The sequence below is a fragment of the Cydia splendana genome, chromosome 4 (genome assembly GCF_910591565.1).
Source record: "Cydia splendana chromosome 4, ilCydSple1.2, whole genome shotgun sequence".
NCBI classification, from domain to species: Eukaryota; Metazoa; Arthropoda; class Insecta; order Lepidoptera; family Tortricidae; genus Cydia; species Cydia splendana.
In genome coordinates, this window is record NC_085963.1 from 8532627 (window position 1) to 8551726 (window position 19100).

Consider the following 19100-nt stretch of genomic DNA (forward strand, 5'->3'; position numbering starts at 1 on the left):
GACTTTTATGACATAGTGCATGGCCGCCATTTTGGATTTCAAAATGGTTATCATTTTCTAAATCGGGGCCCCCTAAAACCTATAAAACGACATCCATGACGACTTTTATGACATAGTGCATGGCCGCCATCTTGGAATCCAAAATGGTCATCATTTTCGAAATCTGCGCCCCCTAAAACCTATAAAACGACACCCATGACGACTTTTATGGCATAGTGCATGGCCGCCCTTTTGGATTCCAAAATGGTCATCATTTTCAAAATTGGGGCCCCCTAAAACGTATTAAACGACATCCATGACGACTTTTATGACACAGTGCATGGCCGCCATTTCGGATTCCAAAATGGTCATTATTTTCGAAATCGGCACTCCCTAAAACCTATATATCGACACCCATCTCGGTACTTTTATGACAAAGTGTTTTGCTACCATCTGCATGCAAGACCTTTCTATTATTTTTACGTACAAAAATGGCCTCCTGTCAACTTTCAATCGAGATTTAATCGATAATTTATTCGATTAATATTCAGATTAATTCAATTTCAATCTATGTTAGGTCGACTAAACTAATCGCGATTAAAATTTGAGAATTAACTTTTTTTATTCCATTAATTAGTCGAATAAACAGTTAATCGATTAATGCCCATCTCTGACCACGGCATTTTTACACTTTGAGAATATCTGAAAACAAATCAACACAAGGAGCCATTTTGCAAATCCAGTAACATACCAGTAACTTTGTTATTACTTTTGACAGCGCGTGTCATGTGTCAACACAGAGTCGACACAAAGTCGAAACATTGCGACTACTTTGTGACTGCAATATTTCTCAGCCTTAAACCATATTTATACATCATAATTAACAAGTTTCGTAGTATGTAAAGCGTTATTTCTGTTATTTAAGTATAGTATACGCATCGAAGTACTAAAAATGCTTCATTTAATATAGTTATGAACACAGGCACTGAGAAGTAAACAATTTCATTTCCGGCTAAACTAAAACAATGTGGTGGCGCGTTGATTATATTACACTTAGTTTATCAAATCACTCGAGCAGTTTAATTCCCCATAATAATTTAAGTCCTATTGTAATATAAATGCAAACAATATATAATTACGTCTTGTAATCCGTTTTAGAGATGGCGTATTAATGTCACTTATTTTTATTTAAGTATTTTTCCATCTGACAGTTTCCATTTGACAGGAACAAAATGAACGAATGAACGAATGATTTTGGCATAAAGTAGTCGCAAACTCGAAACAATGTGTGCACACGGCGACCACACTTTATGTCACTTTGTGTCATGTGTCGATCCTTCCCCATTTCTGGTAACTGTGTCGACACGGCGACGACTCTGCGACTGGAATTGTGACCGAAACAGACGGTGTCGACACAAGATGTGTCAACACCGCGTCGTAACGGCGACTGGAAATGGTTGTATTTTACGGGTAATGTTAGAAGGTTAATTAAATCCAAGTTTACCCTGGTATAACTAGTAGTACCCGAGCCTATTGGCAAAGATATATGTAACTCCGTATAAGATAAATAAAGTCTAAGAAAAAAACGTGCCTCGGAAATCAAGAAAAAGTCATTCTCGAATAGATGGCGCCATACCTTTGGCCTATTCTCGGCTAGATGGCGTTGACGAAACCGTTTGATATTTAACAATTTGAACACCTATCAGTGAAAGAACATGGGTCAGTATGGAACAATAAAAATTAAAAATCATTTATCCGTATTCATATTTTGATTAATTCATACATTTTCAATTTTATTTTAAGTTTTAATCGTGTGTCGTTAGATGGCAGTAAATGTACCGTGACTACAAAATTTACTGTGGCAATAGCACTCTATACTATCTATTCTCTTTGCCCAATAGGCAAAGTCCGAAAATTTAAACAACATTAATCTGTAATAAAAGGCGTTTACCCGGACACATCTAGGTCTACCCAACACTGGCTGAGTAATGTTAGGTGTTGCATCATCACTTCTGAGATTACCCTCCCAGTGTTGGGTAGACCTAGATGTATACGGGTAAACGCTGAATACAAATTAAAGTTGATTCAATTATCGGGCTTTACCCAAAAGGCTTAGGTAATAAGTACTAGGTATACCCAGGTAAACTTAAGTTCACTTAAATTCGGGCTTTACGCAAAAGGCTTGGTTAATAATACTAGGTATACCCAGGTAAACTTGCTAACGTTATGAGTTTTTCGTTTTACTTTATGTATTTTACAGAGTTAGAAAAAAATACAACATAAGTGGTGGATAATTTTTATAGGTTTATTAATAAACATTATTATTTTTGTTTTCACTAGACTCGTATGATTTAGAATAGGTACCTACCGTAAAACCACCTAATTAATACCTATTAATAGTCCAAAAACTCCCAATTACGGTCCAAAATTAAATCAAATATCGTTGTTCAGGTGTCAGAATAGTTTATTTGAACGAATTTCGTAGCTCTAAGGCTAAATATTTTTATAAATTACAGAAAAAAAACATCTACACAAAAATGAACGTTATTATTGATACTTAATTTCATATTGAAATAGTGAACCTACAGTCGGCATCAATAATAGTAGCGGATGATACAACGCTCCAAAAGTATCTGTCACAGTCTAATTGTTCGACATTATTCTTAAGTTATTAGTTATTAGATAAGATATTATGTATAAGGTGTTAATACCTATATCCTATATACAAATTTTCTTCTTTACATGTCTGGCTGGAATTGCAGCATTCAAATATTAATCACAAAATTAAATTACAAGTATTAAATATTCAAGAGCCCATCAACGTGCACACTAGCGCCACTGCTAAATAATCGTGATTATTTAAATTTAACGACAGGTATTTAAAAAAGAGGGCCGCCACGTACTGTATTTTGTATTTAAGTACCTTTTAAATACATCAAACTAGTTTTTATGTTGCTGGATTCGTCAATATATGCGTCCAAAGTTAATACAGCCATTTTTGTATTGAGTTCATAGATCCACGAATCCAGCAACATAAAAACTAGTTTGATGTATTTAAAAGGTACTTAAACACAAAATACAGTACATAGCGGCCCCCTTATTTAAATATTTTCGTTAAATTTAAATAATCGGGATTATTTAGCAGTGCCTCTAGTGTGCACGTTGATGGGCTCTTAAGCAGTAGGTACAGAAAAATGTTGAAGAGAAAAAAAATTACAATGTGTGTCAATGTCAAATTACTAAACTAAATGTGACGTCCCACGGCTAAAGGTACCTTATGGCGGTTGGCGCTTGCGATATTATTAACGCCGCTCCAATATTATTGCGGCGCTATGCGACGTAAGCGCCAGCCGCCATAAGGTACCTTTACCGTGGAACGTCACAAATTATGTAAAAATTATTAATTTTAAATGGTTGTATTCAATCCAGATAGAGAATGGTAGAGTTAGACCAAGAACAGTCTGCAGCGGTTTTGATAGGCTACGCAGTCTTTAAATTTTCTTGGTCTAACTCTAGGTATATAGGTACTGTAGACGCATAGTCTGAACCTCTGCTTCTAATGCTGATTAAGTGATTATACTGGACTATAGTAGTCGGTTTCGAGGTTTTCTTACATATATTTAGGGTGATAATACTCGAAAATGAATGTCGCTGGCATATAAAACTGGGCCATGAAGTAAAACTCATGAATGAATATCTTGGCCACGGAGCGGGACATCATGTAGTACACCGATCCCTGGCAGTAGTGGAAGGGTATCCGCGTCCTTTTGAATTGGTACTTGGCTGGCACATAAACCTTTACTACAACACACTGCAAGCGGAATCTCCTCCGGCTCCCCCATTCTAGAACCTGAAGATATTTTAGGAAAGTTTTATTATAAAAATATTAAGTAATTAATCAATCCTTCACCCTTTTTATGTTCCTAAATTAAAGCTAGTTGTGATTAAACCTTTTTTAGGGCTCCGTACCCGAAGGGTAAAAACGGGACCCCATTACTAAGACTCCACTGTCCGACTGTCCGTCAGTCCGTCCGTCTGTCTGTCACCAGGCTGTATCTCATGAACCGTGATAGCTAGGCAGTTGAAATTTTTACATATGATATATTTATGTTGCCGCTATAACAATAAATACTAAAAATAATATATAATTATATTTACGTGGGGTTCCCAAGCTCCCATACCACACGTGATTTTTTTGCCGTTTTTTGCGTAATGGTACGGTACCCTCGGCGGGCGAGTTTTAGTTTGATGAACTCAAAAGAAAAGTAAGTTTAATTTAACATACATAAATCCATCGCGTCTCGGCCGCAAAGCGGTGAGGTATTGTGTAGTTGGAGGTACGGTACATATTCGCCCGGTTAGTCGCGTCACTCTTGCACCAACCAAACTTATAGACGGTGTGTAAGCTATCTGTGGGAAAGTTATAATTTTAAATTCCTAACACATTATGCCAACTTACTTACAATTTAGATTTGGAACTCTGAATTCCAATGGGGTTTGCCGGTTCAATTATTTTACAGATGCCGCCAGTATCTTTAGATTTTCCTGTCAATTCTTAAAATATATATTCTTGTTTTTTTTTTTATATAATATTATGGCCCGGATAGCCCCTTAAGGCCAAATCTCATAGAGTCTGTGCGGAAAGAGAAGAGTCGTGCAATATAAGGGGTCTACTCTTCCCTACGAACCATAGAGAAATATGTAAGGATAGAGTGCTAACTCCATACATCAGTATTTTTACCAAAACGCGGGTTATTTTCATAGTCGACATCTAGCGTCACGTAGTGGACTTATCAGTACTGCTACTTGACAATAGATGTCACGACGAACGAAAAGTTTAATGCTCAACAATTTTCAGCTAATATTATAACCGGATTAACCTGAACTGCGCTAAATTTTAGGTAAAGCCTGACAACAGTTCATTTAACCCTGAGATAGTGTCGCAGCAAACAGCTTACGTATGGCAATAATGTGCGTACGTCATGTATAGTCGGGGTAGTGGCCATTTGCTTCATGTTGATACGTGGTTGATACTCGTATAATGTCAAAACATTGCTTACAGAGAATTCGGTTCTTTCAATTTACCTATTCGTCAAAATCCGATTCTAAATATTCAATATTATTATATTCTTCGTTTTCTTACTCTGACGAAGTCTGATTTTCATCAGATGTTGTGTCGCTTTGAGGACCACCAACCTCGATTATAAAACGTTCAGTCTCCAATTCGATTATAGGATTTTTATCGACGATCTACATAACAAACAAACCTTAAATGAAATATTAAAGTTTAAATCTAACAACTAACCAGTTCAATAAAACCCCACTATAAAATGTCAATACCGGTCATGTCAACAACCAACTTTAAAACATTGTTTATTGGAATGCTATGTAATCCTTCGTCTTTTTTAAGCTGTAAGTATTTGATTGCATTCACTACAATTTTTTTCGCATCTTTGGTTTTTTTTTTTTGGCATTTTTGTAATAAAACCGTTTATATTAAAATATATTCGTAGATATTTTCCGTTTGTCTACATCGGTGACATTCGATGACATCCAACGTTCGTTGTCAAAGAGTACTTGTTGCCAGTAAAAGAAATTAGTACCATTGAAAATCCGCAAAATGGCGAGGGTCAAATAAACTGTTGTCAGGCTTTAATTTACATATGACTTCGACTACTTCATAAAATTATACTAAATTTACAACGCCTGCTTGTAATATTAGTTATAAATTGTTTTAGCTATAAGTAAATCCACGACAAAAAAAGTAAGACAATGTTGCCACTGCAATAATTTGTTTGTAAAATAGTAAATTCCTCTTTATAAATAAATACGCTAAGATATTTTATTTATCGGTAAATTTACTTCTACGATTTAAAAAAGTATTTTTATTTACTTATTTTTACATAAATATAAGACGCGCTGGTAAAAAGTGGCAACATTGATTACTTTTTTGGAATCATGATTTAGAGTTTAGATGTCGACTACAAAATAACTCGCGTTTTGTTAAGAAAACTGATGTATGGACACAGTATTTATACTATTTATTAATAATAGTACTAGGTACAGAAGACTCACTCTCTAACAAAACGCGTCTATTACGATCAGGACTGATATGGCCGCTAGATGGCGACAGCGCCACGCGCGGCTTATGGCTAGCCACCAAAATTGGTGTGCTTTCAGCTACCTGTTGCAAAGCGACGAAATCGCGGAGTGAGCCACGCCTGGTATGGAGTTAGCACTCTATACTTACTTATGTCTCTATGCTCCGAACAGGAAAACCTATGGTGGCCCCATCTACCTATGCAAACCTTTAACAGTTGTCAACCCCATTGTACCATGTTATTACATAGTTCCATGTTGTGTTGAGTTTAACACTCCACTGGCCCAATATTACAGGGTTCTATGTTTCACTTTTATCGAACTGAAATTTGAACATTGTCATAGTGACATTAATTCGAGTTTCAACTATCTTGAAAATGTAACATAGAACCCTGTAATATTGGGCCAGCGACTCGTACTGTGAGGCAAGAGTTCTTCACCGTCCCCCACATCTTGTTCTGCAGCGTTAACAAGTCCCTCTTGTTCTGCGCGTAGCACATATGAAGCTTTATGGGCTGGTATAACTCGCCAACCATAACATGGAGCTGAAAAAATAATCGAAAAAAGTAAATAAATTGTATACTCTATTATAAATAGAGGTAGGTACTAATTTATTTAATTTTTAATTCTAATGTTCTTTAATTTGAATAAAGTAATCCAACAGTGAAAATAAATCACATTTTAAATGACATTCCGGCAATGTTAAAAAAGTTTCATATCTAATAAATACGTACCTAAAATGTAGTGTGTAATTGTTTTCCTACGTATTTTCTAGGAAACGTTCGTATTTATCATGCTACTTCAGTCAACCTCAGTACTATTTGTACTTACCCTGACTTGAAATAGCATGTCATGTTCGTACGTTTCCGTGAAAACACGAAGGAAAACAATTATGCACTACATCGTATAATTTACTGATTATTATGGCATCCAAATCTTACCTAAACATAGCAAAAATTCCAAAATGAAAATAAATGATAGACAATGTATTCTGCCAAACACCATTTCTAAATGGAATTCTAGTGTTACAATTTTTTAGTAATTTTGTATTTCTTTCCGCGCTTAAAGTACGCTTCATGCGTTAGAGAACGCCTGCGCCTGTACCTTTACTTACCTACCTACCTACTGACTTTCCGAATACAAGAAAAAATTACTGTTTACAAATTATGTGTGTTTGTTTGCTTACTGAGTATTTGAGCCGTTTTTGAATGTGTGATGAAATTGTAAAGTCATTGTTTTCATTCGTAAACAGCATTCCATCGGACCAAGCGGTATCATCACTTTTATCACCTGTCATGCCATGCGTCACTTTCGCATTTACATATTTATTAGAACGTGACAGACATGGTGACAAATGATAAAGAGCCGACCATCTTAACAGTCCATCAAAGTGCACACTAGGGCCACAGCTAAATAATCGTGATTATTTAAATTTAACAAAAGATATTGAAAAAAGGCCGCTACGTACTGTATTTTGTGTACCTTTTGAATACATAAAACTAGTTTTTATGTTGCTGGATTCGTCAATCTATGCATCCAAATTTAAAACGGCCGTTTTTGTTTTGAGTTCCTAGGTTCCTAGAGCTTCGGCGCGGCTGTCAGATTCCCAACTGTACGAGTAATGTTTTCCGTTTTGGCGCCGGAGTTTTTGAAGTGAAAACTTCTTTAGCGGCGCTGTGCACCTTTTGTGATGGGAAAAAATGTTAAACTCGCGACAGGTAAGATTCGTAAGACGGACACGTGACCTGATCGAAAAACTGTTACAATGTCATTGAGTTTTTCTTTATTGATTTAAATGCCATCTAGTGAGTTTCCCTCTAACTGCTACTAATATAACTCGAGTACTAACAGTGATGTGCTTGGGGGTTTCAAGTAATGTGACGAAATAACGCTAGATGGCGTCAACCTCAATTATACATAGTGCTGCAGATATTTTGCACTAGATGGCGCTCATGTTAATATTTTTGAAGTGAAAACATTTTTAGCGGCGCTGTGCACTCTTTGTGATGGGGAAAAAATGTTACACTCGCGAGAGCGTAAGACGTAAGACGCTTCGTAAGACGGACACGTGACCTGATCGGAGAACTTTTACAATGTCATTGAGTTTTCACTTCTGCCGACACTCCCGGAGTACAACCCGTTGTTTTTTTTTAGTAGATAGGTAGGTACCATTCTTAACCGGTTGTACCTAAAGGTAATATTGCTAACGATCAACTGTATTCCTGAACACAAATAGTCAATCATTTTGATCGCTGAAATGAATCCTAAATAGGTACCTCGAGACGAGCTATCTCAAGAGATTACAATTGCAACAAGCATAATATGTTTATGTTTATTAATAAACTTCTGAATAAACTTACCTGTGTATCCGATGCGCCTTATTTTATACTGTGTTGTAGTCTAATTAGTCCGTGAGATCTTAGAAGAACCTTCGGGTCTTGGCTATAATCGGACGTAATCGTGTAATAGAAAATGACAGTTCCAATTACTTTGGTTGACGAATTAGTGGCAGTCCAACACCCAAAGAGTGCAGTCGTTTTTCTCGTCTTGAACTATATAGAGCAGTTAATACCACCATAATATATTCGTTATTTCATTAGATATTTTAAAAAATTGATTTTAATGGAGACACGTTTCAAAAAGGGTATATCTGTAAATAGTCAATCGCGGGAAATTGTATATAATGTATATATAAATATTTTGCGAAGGAAGCGGCAACTTTTAAGAAGAGCGACAATTGTAAATATTTTAATAAACTTCAAGACCGGGTGATAGAAGCAACAGGCATTTCAAAAAGTACTTTAAAAAGAATTTTAAACGAAGCCAACCAAAAATCTCCATCTATGCCTTTTGAAACGCCACAGAGAAAGAGACCGAAAAAAGATTATTTATTAAATTTAGATAGTTTTGATTACGACGTAATCAGGAGAATGGTATATGACTTTCATTATAGATTCAAACACCCTAATTTGAAAAATTTGCGATTGAAATTAATAGAAGCATGCCCTCCCATCCCGAAGGCGTTATAATTATTCTCAAATCGATATCATAGAAGGCGCTAAATGTCACAATCAGCCATTATGAAATTTTTATACTACATATTAAGATGGATTAAGAGATATTTAAAGTGTCATAAATTAAAATCATTTTAAATGAAATACAAACATTAATAACAACACGAATTCAATGCAATAATTTACAAAATTTTAAACCACAATTATATTGCGACTGGCTACGTTATGAGCAACAGCGCAGGACAATTATGTCGAGCTGTCGAAGTAATATTGAATAATGTCACTAGATGGAGCCACCACGATTCTAGTAAGACCTACGATTCTAGTACCTAATCATTCCAAAACGAAACGAGTGTGGGTTTCTTTTCCTACGTTTTGATTTTCGTTTTAAGACATGATGTGAAGTTTGATTTAGATTAGAATAATTACATTTGAGTTATAAATTTCGGAATTTAAGTACTTAGTATAAAATGTAAAAAAATGGATCGGTGAATAAACATACCTAATTTAAATGAGTACCTACTTATTTTAAAGTAGGCCTGCCTGACGTTAAAATACAAATTAATAAACTCACATCACAGGGCGATGTCTTTCAAAACACATGAATGCTTTGTTTTTAAACATAATGCAAGTTTTTATTTCGCTTGGTGTCCAAGTCAACCGCGCATTTTACTCCTTTATTGACCGAAGCGTTTGCGAAGGTCTCCGTTTTAACTCGGGCCAAATTTCGTATGTTCGGACGTTCTCCTCGGTTCAATTCTCAACTGATTCTTATCAAATTTTGTGACCAAAATCTAGAATAAAATAGTTATTTTTCGATTCTATTATGAATTTTTTTTCAAAATGGCGGAAACAAATAGTCGTATCAATATAATAAGAGTTTTTTTTTTCTTTTTTGAGAGATATTTACAGTGTTTGGCAAAAATGTAAAAATTAGTAACGCTGGTGTAGGTGGTATTTAGATAAGTAGATATGTAGTACTCGAGAATAAGTAGCCAAATTTCGTATCTTTAGCTAAGTGCTATATTGGCGCAGTTGGCAAACAATTGCTTTGATGCATGGAGGTACCTAGTTCGTTCCCCAGTAAAGTGTGTGAACTTTTTGTAATTTTTTACACTTAGATTTTATATTATTTTATTTTTATTTATTTTTTTAAACTTTATTGCAGAAATAAAGTACAAATGGCGGACATAATGCCTAAAGACATATTCAACCGTAAATTTTGTATTGTTGATTGATCAAGCGAGTGCAAAGCATACAATATTTTATTTAACTTTTTGTTAATTTAGTTTTTCCAAATTATTCTAAACGGCGTAGCGTTATTTTTTTATTCAGTTTTAAGCTATGCTCGCGAGGTCTACAGAGGGCCTACCGGAAACCACGTTGCTCACAGCGCCACTAGTTTATTAATTTCCTTAAGTTGTAAACAACGATCGGCTTTAACCGCGAAAATCGAAGTTTGTAAGACTTCGAGAGTTAGACCAAGCTAAATTGACAGGGATTTTGATAGCACAGACTGTGCAAGAGTTTTTTTTAATTCATAATTTAATAGAAGTTTGACGTTTAAATAACACTAATAAAATAGCTTGGTAGGACTGATGCCACTCTAATTACGATGAGTAAAAGAGAAAGATGCCCATGCAATATTCGGTGTTCGCGGGTCGCGGGGCCTGCCTACCGCTGGGCCCGCTGGCATTCAGACGAACTTTTTTGACGGACGGACTCCGACAATTACTTACTGCACTCATGACTACGACGCGACGGGGAGTACGGGCCGATTTATTAATTTTGAGCACATTTATGGCGCACGATTTTGTTACTCGATTGTTGAAAATGATATATCTTAGATAGAACACCATTTAACAAATTGACCAAGTCAAATCCCACAGTAGAGCAATAAGACCTCCGTATTTAATATATAAATATGTTATTATAAATACTGAAATACATATACGTACGTAACACCCAAAACTTAGGAACAAATATTTGTGCTCGTCACACAAATAGATGCCCTTACAGGATTTGAACCCGGGACCATCGGCTTCATAGGCAGGGTTACCTACTATACCAGACCGGTTCTCAAAACGATGACATGCTATTTATGAAATAGACGAGCGAAATTAAGAATCTTAAGTGATATTGATCACTTGTAATACGAGATTCAAGATTTACCTCCGACGTTTCGAGGACGGCGTTGCCCCGTCGCCGCCGTCAACGCCGTCCTCTTCAGACTTCGGAGGTAAATCTTAAAACTTAAATACATGAACAAATTGTGAAAGTTTAAATAAGTATAGTGTTGTTCAAAATATACTTATCTAAAGTGATAAATAACCATTTACCCGACTACCTGGCTTGTCATAGGTCACTGTGAGATTTTCTATTGTTTGAGTCGTGTATCCTTTTCGAGTTTAATGATAAGGAATTGGTTGTTAACCCATTTCTATTAGAAAATATGTTTATTTATATTCCTCGGACCATTACGTTCGCATGTTGTGATTTTAAAACCTTCACCCATGTTCATTAATATATTTATTATGGGTACTGTAATATAAACATATTTCATTCACTTATTAAAATCAGAAACATTGTAGTAGGAAGTACCTAATATAAAATATAACACAAATCCCGGAATGCCCACTGCATATCCGTATCAGCGGAATGATTGAGGTCATTAACCCCGTGTGGCACCGACTTGCCTGATAACTGATTATTTCACTTGAAATTGGGATTAGGTATTAAGCGCTTATGACACTATACCCACATACTGAAACCGCAAGAGTGTGTAAACTGTCTAAGGAGACACTTCCATAGGTATTTAGGTATTTGTTGTAAGTGTTGGCCTTTCCTTTTTGACACAAAATGGTCATGGTCTTTTCTATTTGATAGTACCTACTAGATAACTTCAATCCAGCATAAGAGTCGCTCTTTGATTATGCATTATTGTGTATCTCAATGTCACAGTTATGCTGGTTTACTCGAACGCTCGTCGTGCCGAAGCAAGGTAAGCGATAAGAACATGACCTGTGATTTGTAAGGAAACTTTGACCCCTTACTAAAGTACCCAATCAAACTTCTATTTACAATACAAAAAATGTAACTAAAAAAACAAAAATATCAAATTGATTTCATAATCGTAAATTGACTTAAAGTATGTAAATAGATTTTAATTTAGTCGCCGATGTCTGAAACGCCATCTAGTAACAATGAACCTTAAAATGAATGTGATATGTAGGTTTAGTGCGTGAAAGCTACAACAGATGTCGCAAGAGAGGTGTTTCGACGCTATTTCAACTCATGTTTGTCGTAAGAGTTTTGTTAGCTCCATGCGCCATCTAGTTTGTCACTGTGAACTAAAAAATTAGCTACAAGTATAAGATACTTAGGACGGTGCGCTTTTTTAGTATGGGATTGGGTATCTGTACTAGTATTATATGATCTGTGATAGAAGCGATAAATTTCAAGGGTTCTACGTTCACGCTACGAAAAATTTTACGAAAATTGGGATTTCGGTATTGCAAAACCAAAGATAACCGAAAAACTTTAATGGAAAAACATGATGTGCGACTAAAAGGACACAATTTTTATCTAAAATAAAAAAAAACGTAGAGAAGAAGGAAAAGAAATAGTGTATATGGATGAATCGTACATACACACCTCGCACGTTAATGGCAAAGGCTGGTCAGACTCTAGCAACGCAGGGATTAAAAAACCAATTTCCAAAGGGCAACGTCTTATTATAGCTCATGCCGGCAGTGAAAATGGTCTTATACCTGGTGCGTTGCTTATGTACAAATCTACGGACACAACGGGAGATTATCATAAGGAGATGAACAGCGAAAACTACGAGAAATGGCTTAAAAATCAGCTCATTCCAAATTTGCCACAAAACTCCGTGCTAGTAGTTGATAATGCCCCATATCACAACAAACATACCGAAAAGATGCCAAATTCTAATACCCGGAAACAACATATGCTAGATTCGTTGAAAACTCGCAACATTCCAGTAAACACCCGACTAAACAAACCCGATATTTACGAAATTATCTCAAAACACAGACCAGAACATATTCAATATTCAATAGATAAAATAATGGCTGAACATGGTCATTCTGTTCTGCGGTTACCTCCGTATCACCCAGATTTTAACCCTATCGAAAATATATGGGCTCAAATAAAACAATATGTAGCCCAGCGTAATGTTGATATGAACATGACAAGCATCAGGAATCTTCTCCAAGAAAAGGTTAATATGATCGGTCCGGAAGACTGGCGAAAAGTTTGTCAGCACGCAGTTAAATGTGAAGAAAATTTCCGTAAATACGAAAATAGAATTGATAACAACAGTGACCAATTTATAATTGATACACATGACTCCGTTAGTGATGATGATAGGCTCACACCATAGCATTAAAAATGGTAATATTAACGCAATTTTCTAATTTTGAAGTTTTACTTTTATATTATACATTCAAATCTACTTCTCCTTCTTCTTGGTCGTGACCTCATAACTGAGGGACGTGACTTTATTGGGCTATTCTTTCTGTCACTGCTCTCCAGGCCGTTCGATCTTCAGCCATTTGTATAGTTGCCTGGAGTGAAGTCCTGGTAACGTCTTGGACCACATCTGTCCATCTTCTGGGTGCACGCCCTCTACTCATTCGTCCATCGACACTCCCAGTAATAATACGTCTTTTAATGCGTGTGCGTGCCACGTCTGATTGTATGATCGAAGAAAATCCAATATGCGATAGGTATTCTCAGCTCTATATAATTTCTTCCAGAAGCGATACATGGTGAGATGACATTCTGTTTTCAAATTTACCTCCGGTCGAAATTCAAATTCTGATTCCATTTTATTTAAATTATGACAATAAGTCTAATCGCAATATAGTTATCTAGCGAAATTTAATTTAAGTGCCTTTAGATTAGGGTTTATTTTATGTTGATGCTAATTGTCCACTTAACTTTTTACGATAACTTCAAAAAGTTTTATCAGCTATTAAGAAAGCAGAACAGCAGTATCACCTTCGTACGTTACCGCCGATAACCGAAGTCTTTTTCTAAATTACGAAGGTTCTTCTAAGATCTCACGCACTTTGTATGTAAGTATTAGGCAAAAACGGATTCTGAAAACTATTAATAGTACTCGAAAACTAGATGTAATTATCAATTAAATTACCTATATTTTAATTATTTTAATAATAATAAACTTTTATATAAACAGCTGTAGTAACCTAATAGGGGATATTACTGCAATGTTCTGCCGCCAGAGTGCAGCACTACCGACTCAGTAAATTCATAGACTAACTTATACATACTGTGCCTTAAACTGTTTTTTGACAAGTTTTCACAAACAATAAAATATGACATTGATGCATCAAGGCGGTTTGTTAACAAGGGCCTACCGGTAAACGCGAAAATCGAAATTTAGTTATCTGCCTCTTTATCGCTCGAATATGCAAGAGTGATAGAGAGATTAGATAACGAAATTTCGATCTTCTTGTTTCGCGGTAGGCCATGTGTCAATGTGGTTTGTTTACTGTATGTGCCACAAAGGTGCCACCTATGCAGAGCTTTGCCTAATATTCCCTATTAACAACACTTCAATAATCGCTGTAATGTTATCAAATTCAAAACAATATAAAATGCATAAATTCCTGTGAATACCTTCTTTTTAGCGACAAAGTATTAAGAATTTAATTGCTTTATAAAATTTAAAGACAAGTCATTTAAAAATTATTATCGGGTGCTTGCTCTCTTAAAAACCGGTCAATAGCATGTCGGGCTACACTCAGTGTAGGGTTCCGTAGTCACCCATCCGTTAATAGGCTGCTTTGAAAGGAGCTTTTAGTGGGAATCCTGTACATAACCAGCAAAAGAGAGTACCACCGCAACACATTTACTAAAAAGAGAAGACTTCGATAATATTCTCTTTATCAAAAAAGGTCGTTGACCCCTCTTCGATTTGAAAGATCTATCCAATGACATCCCACACTACGTGTTGTACTGTGACGTGTGTGTTCAGATGACACAAAAAAAAATCATCCCCACTCCTTTTTGTTTAGGGGAAGTAGGTACGTACCCTAAAAATAATTTCTAGTTTTTATTTCACCACTTTATCTTCGTGACTGATATACAGCGTGTATTTTTAATATTACCTCAAACCGTAACCAAACGTAGGTTTTAGTACTATGAACCGATATTGCAAGCTAATTTTAAGTTAGTCTTAACCACTAATGCGTAATGAATTTTTGAAAATTTATCGAGCAGCAATGTAGTATTGCGTACACGTATTTTACACATGGAAGAAAAGGGTCTAGTATTGTTTAGTTATTATCGTTACGTATTTCCTACATGAGACTGCTTGGCAGCCAAAACCGAATCCTTATTGCGTTTAAACATTTTTATGTTAATAATATTAACCAGCCAAATAAAAGGCAAAGAATTCTTATTAGAAAACAATCATGACAATACTTACCATTTTATTACAACGTTGTCTTGCAACGAACAAATCACATAATGTTTCATCTCATACTACATTATTTTTTGAACTCTTGTGAAATTGCTATGAAACCAATGCTTCTACTATTAAATTAGCATTATTTTAAATTACTAAGAACTGTAAAGAAGATAGTAAATAATCAACAATCGGTTGACAAGTCAACGTCAATGCCACACTTCAACCAGACACCTACCACAGAAATAGCTACCTACTTGAATAAAAAGTAGTTTGTTCAAGGAGTATAATACCAAGGCCTGTTCACTTCCTAAGAAAGTTATGTCCCCAAATAATTGCGCATGTATGCGCCTGAAGCTTCTATGTGTGCTTTGGCCTCCTAGAAAAAGTTGCCAGTAATCAAAATAAAAACATTTTTCTACAGCAACATTGCTCCCAACTAAGATTTAAATTTTCACGAATTTTTTACATTATTAATCATAAAACGGGACTTAAAACACTTAAAACTTAACTACACGCGATTAAGTTTTATAATGAATATTTGCTTCCAACTGTCTTTATCAATGTTCATAAAATATATGGAGGGTAAGTACGTCTACCCACCATAATAAAAAAATATATTTGTCAATGACTCTGTCCAACTGCTGTGGTTAAAGTTCATAACGAAAATTTTATTTATTAAATCTTTAAATAATAAATACAACGTAGCGGTACTACCACTTAAGACTCTGTAAGTCTGTACCTACATGGATTACAGCAATGCACATAGAAAATGTGCTAAATGCGGAGCAACGGCTGTTGAAGATCATATTTGAGTGAAATTCATAGCTTTAGTAGGTTCAGAAGGAACCGCGTCATAACGCATCTGGAAAGCGTATTAATTAACCGTGAAGAAATGTATGAATACAAGTTGGAAATCTGTGTAAAATGCCGTGTGTAAAGTGAAGTGTATCTGTGTGTGTAAAGTGTAATAGGTAGGCATGCCTAAAGTTATTTGTATTATACTGAAAACTTCGTGAATGCGTTTTATTAATGTCTATTTTTTATTAAGTTGTCAGGGTTTAATTTTCAGTGTATATTTCTATATGTAAAACATTTTTTTAATAAATAAAATAATACAATGTTATAAACATAAATATGCCTTTTATTTAAATTAATTGATAATTCCATAACAAGGGGTAATATTGGCATCTTTCATATATTTCGTGATATGAAGATAACAAATATGTTTATCAACAGAATTACTACCTACCAATACCCGCCAGGCTAAACAGGTTGTCAACTTTAGTTCCATTGGTACACAACGACGGCGCCACTAGTATAAACGTATAAACGGTTGGGGACATTTTTTTGTATGGAGTTACCGTTCTTCTCCTAGTGAGTATTATATTCTTTGGTATAATACACTTCATTCAAAATTAAAGTAAAGTATTAATACAAACAACCAACCTAAAGATAACTAATTTCAGCAAACTCGACAGACTACGCATTACTGTTTACTGGCTGGTAAGATATGATGCTATTAAGCACCAAAAAGAAAATAATGTGTTTTGACGTAGATTGTCTTGTAAATGGGTGTCGATAACTTCCGCACACAATTCCAAGACCATCAATATTAGTTCTCAGGAACTAGCCGAAAAGATTTTAATTTATGGCAAAACTGGACGAAGTGGGCGGCGAGCCATAGCTTTACAGGCAGCGATTTCCAGATAGTAGGGTACGTTTACAAACTTATACCAAACTCAATGTCGGCTATTATTGACAGCAATTAAAAGTTCTGTTATCAGTTGTGACGTCACGCCAGTAAGGCAAAGTAGCGATACATTGCGTGCTGAATTATTTTGTATGGGCAAAAAAATAAATAGTTAACGAGTTTTTTTCTTGCAATATCGGTTCATAGCACGGTAATATTAAAAATACACGTGTTCCGTAGAGGAACAGATTAGTATTAATTACTTTCTATGCATATGTAAATAGGTATTTTTCTTACATACAAAGCAACACAATTAGGAAAGAATATATTTTCGTGTAGTAGCTAGATATTTGAACTGGCAACTGCATTTATCTCAAAAGCCCTTCCGGCGCGACACAACCGCGCCACCTAGCGAGGATAAAAAAACTCTTCGCCTGCCGTTAAAACTAAATGGTTTTTTTTCCGCTTCCGGCCATCGTTCGAACACGTTGTGGAGACGAACAAATATTTGGAAATCAGGAGAATTCTGTGTTTTTTTTGTGTTTTTTGTGCTGTGATCGTTTTGTGTTTGTTGATAATCTGTGTGGTAGCATTATCTAACATTTGGTAAGTGGAAACAGTGGGAAAGGTGGCAATTACTTCTATGTGAGGTACTTGCCACCTTATCCGCGACGACATGATGTCGTCAAACCCGTTTGACCCCGGGAAACCACCGGATGAATTCGTGGTTGTTTCGAATCCGCCGTCACCCGCCGTTCACATGGATATAGTAGAATCGACTCCCCGCAAAAGAGACCGCGCTGAATCCAAATCAGATGATGAGGCCCCCTGTGCCAAGCAGTTGATCACCCTGAATAAAGGCCCAAATGAAATGAATTCTATCATGTCTGCCGGCATAGAATCGCACCTGCCTCTATCTCAGTCCCAAAATTCACCAGATTCCATTCAAACGGAACATGAAGCAGCCGGTGGCTCCCCTGACCCTTCCCAAAATCTCGTGACCCCTACGGAGGTCTCCCAAAACTCTCCCTCAGATTCAAACAGTACTATGAGACCCCCCCCTACTCCCCACAGGAATAATTACTTAGTGTCAGACTCAGGTCCATTTACTGTACATGTTACTAAGGACTCATCAGAAACCTACTTGAATCAAGTGAAGTTCGGACAACTATTATATCAGACCGGTGTAAAGGGCATTAAAGAGGGTGGTGTTAAGAAAGTAGGGCGTAATAAAATGTCGGTTGAGTTTCAAACAGGTGATAGTGCCAATTCCTTTTTGAATGCACAGCTAACAGGATACAAAGCTTTCATCCCAACTTTTCATATCTCGCGCATAGGGGTTGTTAAATACATTCCCAAAGAATTTACAAATGAGGAACTCCCTTCCCTTATTGTCTCTCCTCAAGGATTTGGCAAAGCCATAAAGGCCCGTCGCATTAATTATAAAACCAAGGATCCCAATGATGGGTCTATTCAATGGATGCCCTCAGAAAAAGTGGTGGTTACTTTTGACGGTCAGGCGCTCCCTTCAAGGGTTTTTCTATTTCACTGCTCGCTTGAGGTAGACCCCTACAATCTGCCCACAATTCAATGTTTCAAATGCCTTCGGTTCGGTCATGTAAAGGCTCATTGCCGCTCTCGTCCACGTTGTGCAAAGTGTGCCCAGCCTCATGAGGCCACTGAGTGTAAGGTAGAAGAAGCAAAAGTATCCTGCTTGCACTGTCTAGGTCGACACATGGCAACTGACAAAAATTGTAGTGAGTTTAACAGACAAAAAACATTAAAATCACGATGTCGGAGGAAGGTGTTTCTTACTCTGAAGCGGAGAAAATGCATCCTAAAAATAAACCTCTTTATA

At 36.1% G+C, this 19100-nt stretch overlaps 1 long non-coding RNA gene across 1 annotated transcript; it reads right to left on the bottom strand.

Moving 5' to 3' along the window:
• Positions 1-4371: 4371 nt before the first annotated feature.
• LOC134789487 (uncharacterized) lies at positions 4372-15738 on the bottom strand. The gene is made up of 3 exons (XR_010144077.1): positions 15571-15738; positions 6498-6623; positions 4372-4389 (listed from the first exon to the last, which is right to left on the bottom strand). It is a non-coding gene; the product is annotated as an uncharacterized LOC134789487 (long non-coding RNA).
• Positions 15739-19100: the final 3362 nt, after the last annotated feature.